The sequence below is a fragment of the Carassius carassius genome, chromosome 23 (assembly GCF_963082965.1).
Source record: "Carassius carassius chromosome 23, fCarCar2.1, whole genome shotgun sequence".
NCBI classification, from domain to species: domain Eukaryota; kingdom Metazoa; phylum Chordata; class Actinopteri; order Cypriniformes; family Cyprinidae; genus Carassius; species Carassius carassius.
The window spans coordinates 710,001-725,000 of NC_081777.1; the positions used below are offsets into that span (position 1 = coordinate 710,001).

General features: G+C 40.2%; 32 non-coding genes across 32 annotated transcripts; 19 read left to right on the forward strand and 13 right to left on the reverse strand.

Annotated features, from left to right (window-relative positions):
* Positions 1 to 332: 332 nt before the first annotated feature.
* Positions 333 to 404, forward strand: trnaw-cca (transfer RNA tryptophan (anticodon CCA)). The gene has a single exon. It is a non-coding gene; the product is annotated as a tRNA-Trp (tRNA).
* A 221-nt stretch (positions 405 to 625) lies between these two features.
* trnay-gua (transfer RNA tyrosine (anticodon GUA)) lies at positions 626 to 712 on the reverse strand. Its single transcript is given in 2 exon segments — positions 626 to 661; positions 676 to 712. It is a non-coding gene; the product is annotated as a tRNA-Tyr (tRNA).
* Positions 713 to 1,009: 297 nt separating this feature from the next.
* Positions 1,010 to 1,081, forward strand: trnaw-cca (transfer RNA tryptophan (anticodon CCA)). The gene has a single exon. It is a non-coding gene; the product is annotated as a tRNA-Trp (tRNA).
* Positions 1,082 to 1,685: 604 nt separating this feature from the next.
* On the forward strand, positions 1,686 to 1,757 carry trnaw-cca (transfer RNA tryptophan (anticodon CCA)). Its single transcript has one exon. It is a non-coding gene; the product is annotated as a tRNA-Trp (tRNA).
* Positions 1,758 to 2,361: 604 nt separating this feature from the next.
* On the forward strand, positions 2,362 to 2,433 carry trnaw-cca (transfer RNA tryptophan (anticodon CCA)). Its single transcript has one exon. It is a non-coding gene; the product is annotated as a tRNA-Trp (tRNA).
* A 221-nt stretch (positions 2,434 to 2,654) lies between these two features.
* On the reverse strand, positions 2,655 to 2,741 carry trnay-gua (transfer RNA tyrosine (anticodon GUA)). The gene is given in 2 exon segments: positions 2,655 to 2,690; positions 2,705 to 2,741. It is a non-coding gene; the product is annotated as a tRNA-Tyr (tRNA).
* A 296-nt stretch (positions 2,742 to 3,037) lies between these two features.
* On the forward strand, positions 3,038 to 3,109 carry trnaw-cca (transfer RNA tryptophan (anticodon CCA)). Its single transcript has one exon. It is a non-coding gene; the product is annotated as a tRNA-Trp (tRNA).
* Positions 3,110 to 3,713: 604 nt separating this feature from the next.
* Positions 3,714 to 3,785, forward strand: trnaw-cca (transfer RNA tryptophan (anticodon CCA)). Its single transcript has one exon. It is a non-coding gene; the product is annotated as a tRNA-Trp (tRNA).
* Positions 3,786 to 4,006: 221 nt separating this feature from the next.
* On the reverse strand, positions 4,007 to 4,093 carry trnay-gua (transfer RNA tyrosine (anticodon GUA)). Its single transcript is given in 2 exon segments — positions 4,007 to 4,042; positions 4,057 to 4,093. It is a non-coding gene; the product is annotated as a tRNA-Tyr (tRNA).
* A 297-nt stretch (positions 4,094 to 4,390) lies between these two features.
* trnaw-cca (transfer RNA tryptophan (anticodon CCA)) lies at positions 4,391 to 4,462 on the forward strand. Its single transcript has one exon. It is a non-coding gene; the product is annotated as a tRNA-Trp (tRNA).
* Positions 4,463 to 5,066: 604 nt separating this feature from the next.
* Positions 5,067 to 5,138, forward strand: trnaw-cca (transfer RNA tryptophan (anticodon CCA)). The gene has a single exon. It is a non-coding gene; the product is annotated as a tRNA-Trp (tRNA).
* A 604-nt stretch (positions 5,139 to 5,742) lies between these two features.
* On the forward strand, positions 5,743 to 5,814 carry trnaw-cca (transfer RNA tryptophan (anticodon CCA)). Its single transcript has one exon. It is a non-coding gene; the product is annotated as a tRNA-Trp (tRNA).
* Positions 5,815 to 6,035: 221 nt separating this feature from the next.
* Positions 6,036 to 6,122, reverse strand: trnay-gua (transfer RNA tyrosine (anticodon GUA)). The gene is given in 2 exon segments: positions 6,036 to 6,071; positions 6,086 to 6,122. It is a non-coding gene; the product is annotated as a tRNA-Tyr (tRNA).
* A 296-nt stretch (positions 6,123 to 6,418) lies between these two features.
* trnaw-cca (transfer RNA tryptophan (anticodon CCA)) lies at positions 6,419 to 6,490 on the forward strand. The gene has a single exon. It is a non-coding gene; the product is annotated as a tRNA-Trp (tRNA).
* An 897-nt stretch (positions 6,491 to 7,387) lies between these two features.
* Positions 7,388 to 7,474, reverse strand: trnay-aua (transfer RNA tyrosine (anticodon AUA)). Its single transcript is given in 2 exon segments — positions 7,388 to 7,423; positions 7,438 to 7,474. It is a non-coding gene; the product is annotated as a tRNA-Tyr (tRNA).
* Positions 7,475 to 7,771: 297 nt separating this feature from the next.
* On the forward strand, positions 7,772 to 7,843 carry trnaw-cca (transfer RNA tryptophan (anticodon CCA)). Its single transcript has one exon. It is a non-coding gene; the product is annotated as a tRNA-Trp (tRNA).
* A 221-nt stretch (positions 7,844 to 8,064) lies between these two features.
* Positions 8,065 to 8,151, reverse strand: trnay-gua (transfer RNA tyrosine (anticodon GUA)). Its single transcript is given in 2 exon segments — positions 8,065 to 8,100; positions 8,115 to 8,151. It is a non-coding gene; the product is annotated as a tRNA-Tyr (tRNA).
* A 296-nt stretch (positions 8,152 to 8,447) lies between these two features.
* trnaw-cca (transfer RNA tryptophan (anticodon CCA)) lies at positions 8,448 to 8,519 on the forward strand. Its single transcript has one exon. It is a non-coding gene; the product is annotated as a tRNA-Trp (tRNA).
* A 221-nt stretch (positions 8,520 to 8,740) lies between these two features.
* On the reverse strand, positions 8,741 to 8,827 carry trnay-gua (transfer RNA tyrosine (anticodon GUA)). Its single transcript is given in 2 exon segments — positions 8,741 to 8,776; positions 8,791 to 8,827. It is a non-coding gene; the product is annotated as a tRNA-Tyr (tRNA).
* A 297-nt stretch (positions 8,828 to 9,124) lies between these two features.
* trnaw-cca (transfer RNA tryptophan (anticodon CCA)) lies at positions 9,125 to 9,196 on the forward strand. The gene has a single exon. It is a non-coding gene; the product is annotated as a tRNA-Trp (tRNA).
* A 221-nt stretch (positions 9,197 to 9,417) lies between these two features.
* On the reverse strand, positions 9,418 to 9,504 carry trnay-gua (transfer RNA tyrosine (anticodon GUA)). Its single transcript is given in 2 exon segments — positions 9,418 to 9,453; positions 9,468 to 9,504. It is a non-coding gene; the product is annotated as a tRNA-Tyr (tRNA).
* Positions 9,505 to 9,800: 296 nt separating this feature from the next.
* On the forward strand, positions 9,801 to 9,872 carry trnaw-cca (transfer RNA tryptophan (anticodon CCA)). The gene has a single exon. It is a non-coding gene; the product is annotated as a tRNA-Trp (tRNA).
* Positions 9,873 to 10,769: 897 nt separating this feature from the next.
* On the reverse strand, positions 10,770 to 10,856 carry trnay-gua (transfer RNA tyrosine (anticodon GUA)). The gene is given in 2 exon segments: positions 10,770 to 10,805; positions 10,820 to 10,856. It is a non-coding gene; the product is annotated as a tRNA-Tyr (tRNA).
* Positions 10,857 to 11,153: 297 nt separating this feature from the next.
* trnaw-cca (transfer RNA tryptophan (anticodon CCA)) lies at positions 11,154 to 11,225 on the forward strand. Its single transcript has one exon. It is a non-coding gene; the product is annotated as a tRNA-Trp (tRNA).
* Positions 11,226 to 11,446: 221 nt separating this feature from the next.
* trnay-gua (transfer RNA tyrosine (anticodon GUA)) lies at positions 11,447 to 11,533 on the reverse strand. Its single transcript is given in 2 exon segments — positions 11,447 to 11,482; positions 11,497 to 11,533. It is a non-coding gene; the product is annotated as a tRNA-Tyr (tRNA).
* A 296-nt stretch (positions 11,534 to 11,829) lies between these two features.
* trnaw-cca (transfer RNA tryptophan (anticodon CCA)) lies at positions 11,830 to 11,901 on the forward strand. The gene has a single exon. It is a non-coding gene; the product is annotated as a tRNA-Trp (tRNA).
* Positions 11,902 to 12,798: 897 nt separating this feature from the next.
* trnay-gua (transfer RNA tyrosine (anticodon GUA)) lies at positions 12,799 to 12,885 on the reverse strand. The gene is given in 2 exon segments: positions 12,799 to 12,834; positions 12,849 to 12,885. It is a non-coding gene; the product is annotated as a tRNA-Tyr (tRNA).
* A 297-nt stretch (positions 12,886 to 13,182) lies between these two features.
* trnaw-cca (transfer RNA tryptophan (anticodon CCA)) lies at positions 13,183 to 13,254 on the forward strand. The gene has a single exon. It is a non-coding gene; the product is annotated as a tRNA-Trp (tRNA).
* Positions 13,255 to 13,475: 221 nt separating this feature from the next.
* On the reverse strand, positions 13,476 to 13,562 carry trnay-gua (transfer RNA tyrosine (anticodon GUA)). Its single transcript is given in 2 exon segments — positions 13,476 to 13,511; positions 13,526 to 13,562. It is a non-coding gene; the product is annotated as a tRNA-Tyr (tRNA).
* A 296-nt stretch (positions 13,563 to 13,858) lies between these two features.
* trnaw-cca (transfer RNA tryptophan (anticodon CCA)) lies at positions 13,859 to 13,930 on the forward strand. Its single transcript has one exon. It is a non-coding gene; the product is annotated as a tRNA-Trp (tRNA).
* Positions 13,931 to 14,534: 604 nt separating this feature from the next.
* trnaw-cca (transfer RNA tryptophan (anticodon CCA)) lies at positions 14,535 to 14,606 on the forward strand. The gene has a single exon. It is a non-coding gene; the product is annotated as a tRNA-Trp (tRNA).
* Positions 14,607 to 14,827: 221 nt separating this feature from the next.
* On the reverse strand, positions 14,828 to 14,914 carry trnay-gua (transfer RNA tyrosine (anticodon GUA)). Its single transcript is given in 2 exon segments — positions 14,828 to 14,863; positions 14,878 to 14,914. It is a non-coding gene; the product is annotated as a tRNA-Tyr (tRNA).
* Between the last annotated feature and the right edge of the window lie 86 nt (positions 14,915 to 15,000).

Here is a 15,000-nt window from a genome sequence, read left to right on the forward strand (position 1 = left end):
TAGAGTCCTCCACTCTACCAGCTGAGCTATCTAATGATGGAAAATGTGCAAGGCACCAAAACTTTCCAAGAAATTCAGAAATCCTTAACTTTTGAGGTTACTGGGAAAAATTAGGCTGCTTTTTGTGGTGAATGCTTCAAGAGCCGTACAAAGGACAACAACTCATCTACAGTCATCTGATCTACCGGCTGAGTTATCAAAGGATGGGAAAAGCTTAAGGCACCAAAAGTTGGCAAGAAATTCAGAAATCCTTACCTCTTGAGGTTATTGGGGAAAATTAGGCAGCTTTATGTGATGAATGAGTCCAAAGGAAGCAACAATTTGACTTCGAAGACCTCGTGGCGCAACTGTAGCGCGTCTGACTCCAGTTCAGAAGGTTGCGTGTTCAAATCACGTCGGGGTCAAGCCATCTCCTCTTACCATTAAAAGTATGAAGTCAAATGTTTTAATTCAGCTATGTTTTCATAATTATTGAAGCATCTAAAAAAGAAGCCTCTGATATGACAAATGCTCCTTCCACTGTGTAAAGTTTTATATTTGTATCTTGATCTATTGGCTTTTTTCAACGGGCAATACGAAATCTAAAGGAAATGTAAAAATATTTGTGCTGAGTTTAAAATAACACTCCTTCGAGCCGGAATCGAACCAGCGACCTAAGGATAACCAACAACTCGTCTACAGTCCTCCGCTCTACCAGCTGAGCTATCGAAGGATGGGAAATGTGCAAGGCACCAAAACTTTCCAAGAAATTCAGAAATCCTTAACTTTTAAAGGTTATTGGGAAAAATTAGGCTGCTTTTTGTGATGAATGCTTCAAGGGCCGTACAAAGGACAACAACTCATCTACAGTCATCTGATCTAGCGGCTGAGTTATCAAAGGATGGGAAAAGCTTAAGGCACCAAAAGTTGGCAAGAAATTCAGAAATCCTTACCTCTTGAGGTTATTGGGGAAAATTAGGCAGCTTTATGTGATGAATGAGTCCAAAAGAAGCAACAATTTGACTTCGAAGACCTCGTGGCGCAATGGTAGCGCGTCTGACTCCAGATCAGAAGGTTGCGTGTTCAAATCACGTCGGGGTCAAGCCATCTCCTCTTACCATTAAAAGTATGAAGTCAAATGTTTTAATTCAGCTATGTTTTCATAATTATTGAAGCATCTAAAAAAGAAGCCTCTGATATGACAAATGCTCCTTCCACTGTGTAAAGTGTTATATTTGTATCTTGATCTATTGGCTTTTTTCAACGGGCAATACGAAATCTAAAGGAAATGTAAAAATATTTGTGTTGAGTTTAAAATCACACTCCTTCGAGACGGAATCAAACCAGCGACCTAAGGATACCCAACAACTCATCTACAGTCCTTCGCTCTACCAGCTGAGCTATCGAAGGATGGGAAATGTGCAAGGCACCAAAACTGTCCAAGAAATTCAGAAATCCTTAACTTTTGAGGTTATTGGGAAAAATTAGGCTGCTTTTTGTGGTGAATGCTTCAAGGGCCGTACAAAGGACAACAACTCATCTACAGTCATCTGATCTACCGGCTGAGTTATCAAAGGATGGGAAAAGCTTAAGGCACCAAAAGTTGGCAAGAAATTCAGAAATCCTTACCTCTTGAGGTTATTGGGGAAAATTAGGCAGCTTTATGTGGTGGATTAGTCCAAAGGAAGCAACAACTTGACTTCGAAGACCTCGTGGCGCAATGGTAGCGTGTCTGACTCCAGATCAGAAGGTTGCGTGTTCAAATCATGTTGGGGTCAAGCCATCTCCTCTTTCCATTAAAAGTATGAAGTCAAATGTTTTAATTCAGCTATGTTTTCATAATTATTGAAGCGTGTAATAAAGAAGCCTCTGATATGACAAATGCTCCTTCCACTGTGTAAAGTGTTATATTTGTATCTTGATCTATTGGCTCTTTTCAACGGGCAATACGAAATCTAAAGGAAATGTAAAAATATTTGTGCTGAGTTTAAAATCACACTCCTTCGAGCCGGAATCGAACCAGCGACCTAAGGATACCCAACAACTCATCTAGAGTCCTCCACTCTACCAGCTGAGCTATCGAAGGATGGGAAATGTGCAAGGCACCAAAACTGTCCAAGAAATTCAGAAATCCTTAACTTTTGAGGTTATTGGGAAAAATTAGGCTGCTTTTTGTGATGAATGCTTCAAGGGCCGTACAAAGGACAACAACTCATCTACAGTCATCTGATCTAGCGGCTGAGTTATCAAAGGATGGGAAAAGCTTAAGGCACCAAAAGTTGGCAAGAAATTCAGAAATCCTTACCTCTTGAGGTTATTGGGGAAAATTAGGCAGCTTTATGTGATGAATGAGTCCAAAAGAAGCAACAATTTGACTTCGAAGACCTCGTGGCGCAACGGTAGCGCGTCTGACTCCAGATCAGAAGGTTGCGTGTTCAAATCACGTCGGGGTCAAGCCATCTCCTCTTACCATTAAAAGTATGAAGTCAAATGTTTTAATTCAGCTATGTTTTCATAATTATTGAAGCATCTAAAAAAGAAGCCTCTGATATGACAAATGCTCCTTCCACTGTGTAAAGTGTTATATTTGTATCTTGATCTATTGGCTTTTTTCAACGGGCAATACGAAATCTAAAGGAAATGTAAAAATATTTGTGTTGAGTTTAAAATCACACTCCTTCGAGCCGGAATCAAACCAGCGACCTAAGGATACCCAACAACTCATCTACAGTCCTTCGCTCTACCAGCTGAGCTATCGAAGGATGGGAAATGTGCAAGGCACCAAAACTGTCCAAGAAATTCAGAAATCCTTAACTTTTGAGGTTATTGGGAAAAATTAGGCTGCTTTTTGTGGTGAATGCTTCAAGGGCCGTACAAAGGACAACAACTCACCTACAGTCATCTGATCTACCGGCTGAGTTATCAAAGGATGGGAAAAGCTTAAGGCACCAAAAGTTGGCAAGAAATTCAGAAATCCTTACCTCTTGAGGTTATTGGGGAAAATTAGGCAGCTTTATGTGGTGGATTAGTCCAAAGGAAGCAACAACTTGACTTCGAAGACCTCGTGGCGCAATGGTAGCGTGTCTGACTCCAGATCAGAAGGTTGCGTGTTCAAATCATGTCGGGGTCAAGCCATCTCCTCTTTCCATTAAAAGTATGAAGTCAAATGTTTTAATTCAGCTATGTTTTCATAATTATTGAAGCGTGTAATAAAGAAGCCTCCGATATGACAAATGCTCCTTCCACTGTGTAAAGTGTTATATTTGTATCTTGATCTATTGGCTTTTTTCAACGGGCAATACGAAATCTAAAGGAAATGTAAAAATATTTGTGCTGAGTTTAAAATCACACTCCTTCGAGCCGGAATCAAACCGGCGACCTAAGGATACCCAACAACTCATCTAGAGTCCTCCACTCTACCAGCTGAGCTATCTAATGATGGAAAATGTGCAAGGCACCAAAACTTTCCAAGAAATTCAGAAATCCTTAACTTTTGAGGTTACTGGGAAAAATTAGGCTGCTTTTTGTGGTGAATGCTTCAAGAGCCGTACAAAGGACAACAACTCATCTACAGTCATCTGATCTACCGGCTGAGTTATCAAAGGATGGGAAAAGCTTAAGGCACCAAAAGTTGGCAAGAAATTCAGAAATCCTTACCTCTTGAGGTTATTGGGGAAAATTAGGCAGCTTTATGTGATGAATGAGTCCAAAGGAAGCAACAATTTGACTTCGAAGACCTCGTGGCGCAACTGTAGCGCGTCTGACTCCAGTTCAGAAGGTTGCGTGTTCAAATCACGTCGGGGTCAAGCCATCTCCTCTTACCATTAAAAGTATGAAGTCAAATGTTTTAATTCAGCTATGTTTTCATAATTATTGAAGCATCTAAAAAAGAAGCCTCTGATATGACAAATGCTCCTTCCACTGTGTAAAGTTTTATATTTGTATCTTGATCTATTGGCTTTTTTCAACGGGCAATACGAAATCTAAAGGAAATGTAAAAATATTTGTGCTGAGTTTAAAATAACACTCCTTCGAGCCGGAATCGAACCAGCGACCTAAGGATAACCAACAACTCGTCTACAGTCCTCCGCTCTACCAGCTGAGCTATCGAAGGATGGGAAATGTGCAAGGCACCAAAACTTTCCAAGAAATTCAGAAATCCTTAACTTTTAAAGGTTATTGGGAAAAATTAGGCTGCTTTTTGTGATGAATGCTTCAAGGGCCGTACAAAGGACAACAACTCATCTACAGTCATCTGATCTAGCGGCTGAGTTATCAAAGGATGGGAAAAGCTTAAGGCACCAAAAGTTGGCAAGAAATTCAGAAATCCTTACCTCTTGAGGTTATTGGGGAAAATTAGGCAGCTTTATGTGATGAATGAGTCCAAAAGAAGCAACAATTTGACTTCGAAGACCTCGTGGCGCAATGATAGCGCGTCTGACTCCAGATCAGAAGGTTGCGTGTTCAAATCACGTCGGGGTCAAGCCATCTCCTCTTACCATTAAAAGTATGAAGTCAAATGTTTTAATTCAGCTATGTTTTCATAATTATTGAAGCATCTAAAAAAGAAGCCTCTGATATGACAAATGCTCCTTCCACTGTGTAAAGTGTTATATTTGTATCTTGATCTATTGGCTTTTTTCAACGGGCAATACGAAATCTAAAGGAAATGTAAAAATATTTGTGTTGAGTTTAAAATCACACTCCTTCGAGACGGAATCAAACCAGCGACCTAAGGATACCCAACAACTCATCTACAGTCCTTCGCTCTACCAGCTGAGCTATCGAAGGATGGGAAATGTGCAAGGCACCAAAACTGTCCAAGAAATTCAGAAATCCTTAACTTTTGAGGTTATTGGGAAAAATTAGGCTGCTTTTTGTGGTGAATGCTTCAAGGGCCGTACAAAGGACAACAACTCATCTACAGTCATCTGATCTACCGGCTGAGTTATCAAAGGATGGGAAAAGCTTAAGGCACCAAAAGTTGGCAAGAAATTCAGAAATCCTTACCTCTTGAGGTTATTGGGGAAAATTAGGCAGCTTTATGTGGTGGATTAGTCCAAAGGAAGCAACAACTTGACTTCGAAGACCTCGTGGCGCAATGGTAGCGTGTCTGACTCCAGATCAGAAGGTTGCGTGTTCAAATCATGTTGGGGTCAAGCCATCTCCTCTTTCCATTAAAAGTATGAAGTCAAATGTTTTAATTCAGCTATGTTTTCATAATTATTGAAGCGTGTAATAAAGAAGCCTCTGATATGACAAATGCTCCTTCCACTGTGTAAAGTGTTATATTTGTATCTTGATCTATTGGCTCTTTTCAACGGGCAATACGAAATCTAAAGGAAATGTAAAAATATTTGTGCTGAGTTTAAAATCACACTCCTTCGAGCCGGAATCGAACCAGCGACCTAAGGATACCCAACAACTCATCTAGAGTCCTCCACTCTACCAGCTGAGCTATCGAAGGATGGGAAATGTGCAAGGCACCAAAACTGTCCAAGAAATTCAGAAATCCTTAACTTTTGAGGTTATTGGGAAAAATTAGGCTGCTTTTTGTGATGAATGCTTCAAGGGCCGTACAAAGGACAACAACTCATCTACAGTCATCTGATCTAGCGGCTGAGTTATCAAAGGATGGGAAAAGCTTAAGGCACCAAAAGTTGGCAAGAAATTCAGAAATCCTTACCTCTTGAGGTTATTGGGGAAAATTAGGCAGCTTTATGTGATGAATGAGTCCAAAAGAAGCAACAATTTGACTTCGAAGACCTCGTGGCGCAACGGTAGCGCGTCTGACTCCAGATCAGAAGGTTGCGTGTTCAAATCACGTCGGGGTCAAGCCATCTCCTCTTACCATTAAAAGTATGAAGTCAAATGTTTTAATTCAGCTATGTTTTCATAATTATTGAAGCATCTAAAAAAGAAGCCTCTGATATGACAAATGCTCCTTCCACTGTGTAAAGTGTTATATTTGTATCTTGATCTATTGGCTTTTTTCAACGGGCAATACGAAATCTAAAGGAAATGTAAAAATATTTGTGTTGAGTTTAAAATCACACTCCTTCGAGCCGGAATCAAACCAGCGACCTAAGGATACCCAACAACTCATCTACAGTCCTTCGCTCTACCAGCTGAGCTATCGAAGGATGGGAAATGTGCAAGGCACCAAAACTGTCCAAGAAATTCAGAAATCCTTAACTTTTGAGGTTATTGGGAAAAATTAGGCTGCTTTTTGTGGTGAATGCTTCAAGGGCCGTACAAAGGACAACAACTCACCTACAGTCATCTGATCTACCGGCTGAGTTATCAAAGGATGGGAAAAGCTTAAGGCACCAAAAGTTGGCAAGAAATTCAGAAATCCTTACCTCTTGAGGTTATTGGGGAAAATTAGGCAGCTTTATGTGGTGGATTAGTCCAAAGGAAGCAACAACTTGACTTCGAAGACCTCGTGGCGCAATGGTAGCGTGTCTGACTCCAGATCAGAAGGTTGCGTGTTCAAATCATGTCGGGGTCAAGCCATCTCCTCTTTCCATTAAAAGTATGAAGTCAAATGTTTTAATTCAGCTATGTTTTCATAATTATTGAAGCGTGTAATAAAGAAGCCTCTGATATGACAAATGCTCCTTCCACTGTGTAAAGTGTTATATTTGTATCTTGATCTATTGGCTCTTTTCAACGGGCAATACGAAATCTAAAGGAAATGTAAAAATATTTGTGCTGAGTTTAAAATCACACTCCTTCGAGCCGGAATCGAACCAGCGACCTAAGGATACCCAACAACTCATCTAGAGTCCTCCACTCTACCAGCTGAGCTATCTAATGATGGGAAATGTGCAAGGCACCAAAACTTTCCAAGAAATTCAGAAATCCTTAACTTTTGAGGTTACTGGGAAAAATTAGGCTGCTTTTAATGGTGAATGCTTCAAGAGCCGTACAAAGGACAACAACTCATCTACAGTCATCTGATCTACCGGCTGAGTTATCAAAGGATGGGAAAAGCTTAAGGCACCAAAAGTTGGCAAGACATTCAGAAATCCTTACTTCTTGAGGTTATTGGGGAAAATTAAGCAGCTTTATGTGGTGAATGAGTACAAAGGAAGCAACAACTTGACTTTGAAGACCTAGTGGCGCAACGGTAGCGCGTCTGACTCCAGATCAGAAGGTTGTGTGTTGAAATCATGTCGGGGTCAAGCCATCTCCTCTTTCCATTAAAAGTATGAAGTCAAATGTTTTAATTCAGCTATGTTTTCATAATTATTGAAGCGTGTAAAAAAGAAGCCTCTGATATGACAAATGCTACTTCCACTGTGTAAAGTGTTATATTTGTATCTTGATCTATTGGCTTTTTTCAACGGGCAATACGAAATCTAAAGGAAATGTAAAAATATTTGTGCTGAGTTTAAAATAACACTCCTTCGAGCCGGAATCGAACCAGCGACCTAAGGATACCCAACAACTCATCTATAGTCCTCCACTCTACCAGCTGAGCTATCGAAGGATGGGAAATGTGCAAGGCACCAAAACTTTCCAAGAAATTCAGAAATCCTTAACTTTTAAAGGTTATTGGGAAAAATTAGGCTGCTTTTTGTGATGAAGGCTTCAAGGGCCGTACAAAGGACAACAACTCATCTACAGTCATCTGATCTAGCGGCTGAGTTATCAAAGGATGGGAAAAGCTTAAGGCACCAAAAGTTGGCAAGAAATTCAGAAATCCTTACATCTTGAGGTTATTGGGGAAAATTAGGCAGCTTTATGTGATGAATGAGTCCAAAAGAAGCAACAATTTGACTTCGAAGACCTTGTGGCGCAACGGTAGCGCGTCTGACTCCAGATCAGAAGGTTGCGTGTTCAAATCACGTCGGGGTCAAGCCATCTCCTCTTACCATTAAAAGTATGAAGTCAAATGTTTTAATTCAGCTATGTTTTCATAATTATTGAAGCATCTAAAAAAGAAGCCTCTGATATGACAAATGCTCCTTCCACTGTGTAAAGTGTTATATTTGTATCTTGATCTATTGGCTTTTTTCAACGGGCAATACGAAATCTAAAGGAAATGTAAAAATATTTGTGTTGAGTTTAAAATCACACTCCTTCGAGACGGAATCGAACCAGCGACCTAAGGATACCCAACAACTCATCTACAGTCCTTCGCTCTACCAGCTGAGCTATCGAAGGATGGGAAATGTGCAAGGCACCAAAACTGTCCAAGAAATTCAGAAATCCTTAACTTTTGAGGTTATTGGGAAAAATTAGGCTGCTTTTTGTGGTGAATGTTTCAAGGGCCGTACAAAGGACAACAACTCATCTACAGTCATCTGATCTACCGGCTGAGTTATCAAAGGATGGGAAAAGCTAAAGGCACCAAAAGTTGGCAAGAAATTCAGAAATCCTTACCTCTTGAGGTTATTGGGGAAAATTAGGCAGCTTTATGTGGTGGATTAGTCCAAAGGAAGCAACAACTTGACTTCGAAGACCTCGTGGCGCAATGGTAGCGTGTCTGACTCCAGATCAGAAGGTTGCGTGTTCAAATCATGTCGGGGTCAAGCCATCTCCTCTTTCCATTAAAAGTATGAAGTCAAATGTTTTAATTCAGCTATGTTTTCATAATTATTGAAGCGTGTAATAAAGAAGCCTCTGATATGACAAATGCTCCTTCCACTGTGTAAAGTGTTATATTTGTATCTTGATCTATTGGCTCTTTTCAACGGGCAATACGAAATCTAAAGGAAATGTAAAAATATTTGTGCTGAGTTTAAAATAACACTCCTTCGAGCCGGAATCGAACCAGCGACCTAAGGACACCCAACAACTCGTCTACAGTCCTCCGCTCTACCAGCTGAGCTATCGAAGGATGGGAAATGTGCAAGGCACCAAAACTTTCCAAGAAATTCAGAAATCCTTAACTTTTAAAGGTTATTGGGAAAAATTAGGCTGCTTTTTGTGATGAATGCTTCAAGGGCCGTACAAAGGACAACAACTCATCTACAGTCATCTGATCTAGCGGCTGAGTTATCAAAGGATGGGAAAAGCTTAAGGCACCAAAAGTTGGCAAGAAATTCAGAAATCCTTACCTCTTGAGGTTATTGGGGAAAATTAGGCAGCTTTATGTGATGAATGAGTCCAAAAGAAGCAACAATTTGACTTCGAAGACCTCGTGGCGCAACGGTAGCGCGTCTGACTCCAGATCAGAAGGTTGCGTGTTCAAATCACGTCGGGGTCAAGCCATCTCCTCTTACCATTAAAAGTATGAAGTCAAATGTTTTAATTCAGCTATGTTTTCATAATTATTGAAGCATCTAAAAAAGAAGCCTCTGATATGACAAATGCTCCTTCCACTGTGTAAAGTGTTATATTTGTATCTTGATCTATTGGCTTTTTTCAACGGGCAATACGAAATCTAAAGGAAATGTAAAAATATGTGTGTTGAGTTTAAAATCACACTCCTTCGAGCCGGAATCAAACCAGCGACCTAAGGATACCCAACAACTCATCTACAGTCCTTCGCTCTACCAGCTGAGCTATCGAAGGATGGGAAATGTGCAAGGCACCAAAACTGTCCAAGAAATTCAGAAATCCTTAACTTTTGAGGTTATTGGGAAAAATTAGGCTGCTTTTTGTGGTGAATGCTTCAAGGGCCGTACAAAGGACAACAACTCATCTACAGTCATCTGATCTAGCGGCTGAGTTATCAAAGGATGGGAAAAGCTTAAGGCACCAAAAGTTGGCAAGAAATTCAGAAATCCTTACCTCTTGAGGTTATTGGGGAAAATTAGGCAGCTTTATGTGGTGGATTAGTCCAAAGGAAGCAACAACTTGACTTCGAAGACCTCGTGGCGCAATGGTAGCGTGTCTGACTCCAGATCAGAAGGTTGTGTGTTCAAATCATGTCGGGGTCAAGCCATCTCCTCTTTCCATTAAAAGTATGAAGTCAAATGTTTTAATTCAGCTATGTTTTCATAATTATTGAAGCGTGTAATAAAGAAGCCTCTGATATGACAAATGCTCCTTCCACTGTGTAACGTGTTATATTTGTATCTTGATCTATTGGCTCTTTTCAACGGGCAATACGAAATCTAAAGGAAATTTAAAAATATTTGTGCTGAGTTTAAAATCACACTCCTTCAAGCCGGAATCGAACCAGCAACCTAAGGATACCCAACAACTCATCTAGAGTCCTCCACTCTACCAGCTGAGCTATCTAATGATGTGAAATTTGCAAGGCACCAAAACTTTCCAAGAAATTCAGAAATCCTTAACTTTTGAGGTTACTGGGAAAAATTAGGCTGCTTTTAATGGTGAATGCTTCAAGAGCCGTACAAAGGACAACAACTCATCTACAGTCATCTGATCTACCGGCTGAGTTATCAAAGGATGGGAAAAGCTTAAGGCACCAAAAGTTGGCAAGACATTCAGAAATCCTTACCTCTTGAGGTTATTGGGGAAAATTAGGCAGCTTTATGTGGTGAATGAGTACAAAGGAAGCAACAACTTGACTTTGAAGACCTAGTGGCGCAACGGTAGCGCGTCTGACTCCAGATCAGAAGGTTGTGTGTTGAAATCATGTCGGGGTCAAGCCATCTCCTCTTTCCATTAAAAGTATGAAGTCAAATGTTTTAATTCAGCTATGTTTTCATAATTATTGAAGCGTGTAAAAAAGAAGCCTCTGATATGACAAATGCTACTTCCAATGTGTAAAGTGTTATATTTGTATCTTGATCTATTGGCTTTTTTCAACGGGCAATACGAAATCTAAAGGAAATGTAAAAATATTTGTGCTGAGTTTAAAATAACACTCCTTCGAGCCGGAATCAAACCAGCGACCTAAGGATACCCAACAACTCGTCTACAGTCCTTCGCTCTACCAGCTGAGCTATCGAAGGATGGGAAATGTGCAAGGCACCAAAACTTTCCAAGAAATTCAGAAATCCTTAACTTTTAAAGGTTATTGGGAAAAATTAGGCTGCTTTTTGTGATGAAGGCTTCAAGGGCCGTACAAAGGACAACAACTCATCTACAGTCATCTGATCTAGCGGCTGAGTTATCAAAGAATGGGAAAAGCTTAAGGCACCAAAAGTTGGCAAGAAATTCAGAAATCCTTACCTCTTGAGGTTATTGGGGAAAATTAGGCAGCTTTATGTGATGAATGAGTCCAAAGGAAGCAACAATTTGACTTCGAAGACCTCGTGGCACAACGGTAGCGCGTCTGACTCCAGATCAGAAGGTTGCGTGTTCAAATCACGTTGGGGTCAAGCCATCTCCTCTTACCATTAAAAGTATGAAGTCAAATGTTTTAATTCAGGTATGTTTTCATAATTATTGAAGCATCTAAAAAAGAAGCCTCTGATATGACAAATGCTCCTTCCACTGTGTAAAGTTTTATATTTGTATCTTGATCTATTGGCTTTTTTTAACGGGCAATACGAAATCTAAAGGAAATGTAAAAATATTTGTGTTGAGTTTAAAATCACACTCCTTCAAGCCGGAATCGAACCAGCGACCTAAGGATACCCAACAACTCATCTACAATCCTTCGCTCTACCAGCTGAGCTATCGAAGGATGGGAAATGTGCAAGGCACCAAAACTGTCCAAGAAATTCAGAAATCCTTAACTTTTGAGGTTATTGGGAAAAATTAGGCTGCTTTTTGTGGTGAATGCTTCAAGGGCCGTACAAAGGACAACAACTCATCTACAGTCATCTGATCTACCGGCTGAGTTATCAAAGGATGGGAAAAGCTTAAGGCACCAAAAGTTGGCAAGAAATTCAGAAATCCTTACCTCTTTAGGTTATTGGGGAAAATTAGGCAGCTTTATGTGGTGGATTAGTCCAAAGGAAGCAACAACTTGACTTCGAAGACCTCGTGGCGCAATGGTAGCGTGTCTGACTCCAGATCAGAAGGTTGTGTGTTCAAATCATGTCGGGGTCAAGCCATCTCCTCTTTCCATTAAAAGTATGAAGTCAAATGTTTTAATTCAGCTATGTTTTCATAATTATTGAAGCGTGTAATAAAGAAGCCTCTGATATGACAAATGCTCCTTCCACTGTGTAACGTGTTATATTTGTATCTTGATCTATTGGCTCTTTTCAACGGGCAATACGAAATCTAAAGGAAATGTAAAAATATTTGTGCTGAGTTTAAAATCACACTCCTTCGAGCCGGAATCGAACCAGCGACCTAAGGATACCCAACAACTCATCTAGAGTCCTCCACTCTACCAGCTGAGCTATCTAATGATGGGAAATGTGCAAGGCACCAAAACTTTCCAAGAAATTCAGAAATCCTTAACTTTTGAGGTTACTGGGAAAAATTAGGCTGCTTTTAATGGTGAATGCTTCAAGAGCCGTACAAAGGACAACAACTCATCTACAGTCATCTGATCTACCGGCTGAGTTATCAAAGGATGGGAAAAGCTTAAGGCACCAAAAGTTGGCAAGACATTCAGAAATCCTTACCTCTTGAGGTTATTGGGGAAAATTAGGCAGCTTTATGTGGTGAATGAGTACAAAGGAAGCAACAACTTGACTTTGAAGACCTAGTGGCGCAACGGTAGCGCGTCTGACTCCAGATCAGAAGGTTGTGTGTTGAAATCATGTCGGGGTCAAGCCATCTCCTCTTTCCATTAAAAGTATGAAGTCAAATGTTTTAATTCAGCTATGTTTTCATAATTATTGAAGCGTGTAAAAAAGAAGCCTCTGATATGACAAATGCTACTTCCACTGTGTAAAGTGTTATATTTGTATCTTGATCTATTGGCTTTTTTCAACGGGCAATACGAAATCTAAAGGAAATGTAAAAATATTTGTGCTGAGTTTAAAATAACACTCCTTCGAGCCGGAATCGAACCAGCGACCTAAGGATACCCAACAACTCGTCTACAGTCCTTCGCTCTACCAGCTGAGCTATCGAAGGATGGGAAATGTGCAAGGCACCAAAACTTTCCAAGAAATTCAGAAATCCTTAACTTTTAAAGGTTATTGGGAAAAATTAGGCTGCTTTTTGTGATGAAGGCTTCAAGGGCCGTACAAAGGACAACAACTCATCTACAGTCATCTGATCTAGCGGCTGAGTTATCAAAGAATGGGAAAAGCTTAAGGCACCAAAAGTTGGCAAGAAATTCAGAAATCCTTACCTCTTGAGGTTATTGGGGAAAATTAGGCAGCTTTATGTGATGAATGAGTCCAAAGGAAGCAACAACTTGACTTCGAAGACCTCGTGGCACAACGGTAGCGCGTCTGACTCCAGATCAGAAGGTTGCGTGTTCAAATCACGTTGGGGTCAAGCCATCTCCTCTTACCATTAAAAGTATGAAGTCAAATGTTTTAATTCAGCTATGTTTTCATAATTATTGAAGCATCTAAAAAAGAAGCCTCTGATATGACAAATGCTCCTTCCACTGTGTAAAGTTTTATATTTGTATCTTGATCTATTGGCTTTTTTCAACGGGCAATACGAAATCTAAAGGAAATGTAAAAATATTTGTGTTGAGTTTAAAATCACACTCCTTCGAGCCGGAATCGAACCAGCGACCTAAGGATACCCAACAACTCATCTACAGTCCTTCGCCCTACCAGCTGAACTATCGAAGGATGGGAAATGTGCAAGGCACCAAAACTGTCCAAGAAATTCAGAAATCCTTAACTTTTGAGGTTATTGGGAAAAATTAGGCTGCTTTTTGTGGTGAATGCTTCAAGGGCCGTACAAAGGACATCAACTCATCTACAGTCATCTGATCTACCGGCTGAGTTATCAAAGGATGGGAAAAGCTTAAGGCACCAAAAGTTGGCAAGAAATTCAGAAATCCTTACCTCTTTAGGTTATTGGGGAAAATTAGGCAGCTTTATGTGGTGGATTAGTCCAAAGGAAGCAACAACTTGACTTCGAAGACCTCGTGGCGCAATGGTAGCGTGTCTGACTCCAGATCAGAAGGTTGCGTGTTCAAATCATGTCGGGGTCAAGCCATCTCCTCTTTCCATTAAAAGTATGAAGTCAAATGTTTTAATTCAGCTATGTTTTCATAATTATTGAAGAGTGTAATAAAGAAGCCTCTGATATGACAAATGCTCCTTCCACTGTGTAAAGTGTTATATTTGTATCTTGATCTATTGGCTTTTTTCAACGGGCAATACGAAATCTAAAGGAAATGTAAAAATATTTGTGCTGAGTTTAAAATCACACTCCTTCGAGCCGGAATCGAACCAGCGACCTAAGGATACCCAACAACTCATCTAGAGTCCTCCACTCTACCAGCTGAGCTATCTAATGATGGAAAATGTGCAAGGCACCAAAACTTTCCAAGAAATTCAGAAATCCTTAACTTTTGAGGTTACTGGGAAAAATTAGGCTGCTTTTTGTGGTGAATGCTTCAAGAGCCGTACAAAGGACAACAACTCATCTACAGTCATCTGATCTACCGGCTGAGTTATCAAAGGATGGGAAAAGCTTAAGGCACCAAAAGTTGGCAAGAAATTCAGAAATCCTTACCTCTTGAGGTTATTGGGGAAAATTAGGCAGCTTTATGTGATGAATGAGTCCAAAGGAAGCAACAATTTGACTTCGAAGACCTCGTGGCGCAACGGTAGCGCGTCTGACTCCAGTTCAGAAGGTTGCGTGTTCAAATCACGTCGGGGTCAAGCCATCTCCTCTTACCATTAAAAGTATGAAGTCAAATGTTTTAATTCAGCTATGTTTTCATAATTATTGAAGCATCTAAAAAAGAAGCCTCTGATATGACAAATGCTCCTTCCACTGTGTAAAGTGTTATATTTGTATCTTGATCTATTGGCTTTTTTCAACGGGCAATAAGAAATCTAAAGGAAATGTAAAAATATTTGTGCTGAGTTTAAAATAACACTCCTTCGAGCCGGAATCGAACCAGCGACCTAAGGATACCCAACAACTCGTCTACAGTCCTCCGCTCTACCAGCTGAGCTATCGAAGGATGGGAAATGTGCAAGGCACCAAAACTTTCCAAGAAATTCAGAAATCCTTAACTTTTAAAGGTTATTGGGAAAAATTAGGCTGCTT